Raw genomic sequence first — 2,449 nt, 5'->3', positions numbered from 1 at the left:
TCATTTCTCCAGTAGTCTTATCAGTGTGCACTAGTCGGTTTGCATGATACTTGTCACCGTACCAAATGCATTTGAACAATACAACACTACAGTTCTGCCTATAGTTCACGACGATGACGTCTTCCATTCGACCATAGTAAGTGAAATCATCCACAAGTACACATACACCGCTATTTTGAGTGACTCGTTGATTATCGCGACGACGAGTGATGAACTTCACGCTATTTACAAAGCAACTCGGATATTGATAGGCGACTTGAAGGGAACCGATAGAAAGCGAATAGAGCTCGTCAGACACGTCAGAACCACTAGCTTTCATATCAAAAATCTGATTACGAAAGAAAGCATTGATTAGCACTTGTGCGTTTATCAAAAAATTGCATTGATATTGTGTTATTACCTTCTTCTCAAACCAAATTTTGAACCTCTTTCTATGCTCCGCTTCAATATCGCGAACTCCAGATTCGCTCAAGAGATCCAAATGCTCGCTGTTATTAAAAACATTACTTCAATAGCAATATATAAAAAAGAATTAATTGAAACACATTCCCAACGATAACTTACGTCAAATATGGATCCACTTCAGGACAGTTGGTATAGATGTACCACTCCGCGTTCTCTTTCTGTTCATCGTCTAATACTATCGGTTTCATCATCCCATAAGGCACACACATCTCGGATCGAAAAACAGAGAGCTCTCGCACTTGAACTTCATCTACACTTTTTTTATCTTCAAGATACCTTGCAACGAACGTTAGAGCTTCTTCTACAACATAAGCTTCCGCAATAGAGCCTTCTGGTCTAGCTCTATTTTTGACAAAATGTTTTAACGTCCCAAGGTATCTCTCAAATGGGTACATCCACCGCATATGCACCGGGCCGCCATACAACGCTTCATCTGGTAGATGAATCGCCACGTGAATCATGATCGTGAAAAAAGCTGGTGGAAATATCATCTCAAGCTTACACAAGATCTCGATGATAGACTCTAGCGCATTTTCAAGATCTTCTACTCTCAAGGTTCTCGAACTTATCAGCTTGAAAAAGTTGCAAAGCTCGGAGATCGTCTGATGTATTTCTTTTGGCACAAAAGGACGAATACCAACAGCCAACAACCTCTGCAAGATCACGTGACAATCATGCGACTTCAAACCTGCGAGCTTTCCATCAGCAGTCACATTTTTCTTCAAATTCCCAGCGACCCTATCTGGAAATTTGACAGATTGGAGGAACTCGGTAAATCGCTGCCTCTGAACAAGGGTTAAGGTGTACGATGCTCGCGGTTTGTACCACGAATCCCCTTGTTTTTTCAAGTGGAAAGCGGTCTTGATGCCCAAGTCCATCAAATCAAACCTCACCTTATCTGTGTCGTAGTTCTTCTTTTCTAAGCTGAGCAAGGTTCCGAGAAGATTCTCGCACACGTTCTTCTCTATGTGCATGAAGTCCATGTTATGCTTCAACTCCAAATTTGACCAGTACGGCAACTCGTAAAAGATGCTTTTCTTGGCCCAATTTAGTTCGCACTCGGCTCGCTTTCGTTTTCTGCCCACGGAGCCAGCATGTTTGCCAGTTATCGTGCAAGAGACACTAGCCAACTGAGCGAGTATGTCTTGTGGAGTCAACTTCTCGGGTTTACTGCGTTTCTCGTGGCGATCCTTGTAGTGATCGGTGCTTTTTCTCAATCGGTGACGCATACGCAAGAATCGACGATGGTCGTAGTAGACGATCCTGTTTCTGACTTTCAAAGACGGCGTGTCAAGGTTGCACGTCGGGCAAGCGAGATACCCTTGGCCACTCCATCCCGATAAATAGGATCGAGCTGGAAAATCGTTAATCGTCCAAAGTAGCGCGGCACGCAATCGAAACACTTCATCGTTGGCGCCATCTCGAACGCGGAATCTGGTCTCCCACAGTTCTTTCAGCTTTTCGACAATTGGCTTCAAAAACACGTTCATGTCCTTTCCTGGTGAGTGAGGCCCCGGGATCAAAAGCGTCAGCATCAAGTACTCTTTCTTCATGCATAACCAAGGCGGCAAGTTGTACGCAGTTAGTACCACAGGCCACATGCTGTACGATAAACTCATTTCTCCGAACGGATTGAATCCATCTGCAGCTAGTCCAAGCCGCACGTTTCGAGGCTCTGCAGCAAAGCCTGGGTATCTCTCGTCCAGGTTTTTCCACGTCGTACCATCCGCAAGATGTCGTAGAACACCAACTTCCCTGACGCGATCTCTTTCGTGCCACTGCATCAAAAGCGACGTGTGTCGAGACGCGTACAACCGCTTCAATCGATCTTTCAGGGGAAAATATCGCAAAATCTTTTGCGGTATCATTTTCCCAGTTGGCTTCCATCTGCTCTCGTTGCATACTGGGCACACGTCGACTTCGGCGAGTTTTTTTCGAAATAGGACACAATCGTTAATACACGCATCGATCATCTCGTATCCCA

Source organism: Urtica dioica, chromosome 10 (genome assembly GCF_054948205.1).
Source record: "Urtica dioica subsp. dioica isolate 48M chromosome 10, U.dioica_male_clone48M_v1_H2, whole genome shotgun sequence".
NCBI classification, from domain to species: Eukaryota; Viridiplantae; Streptophyta; class Magnoliopsida; order Rosales; family Urticaceae; genus Urtica; species Urtica dioica.
This window is presented reverse-complemented; position numbering follows the sequence as displayed.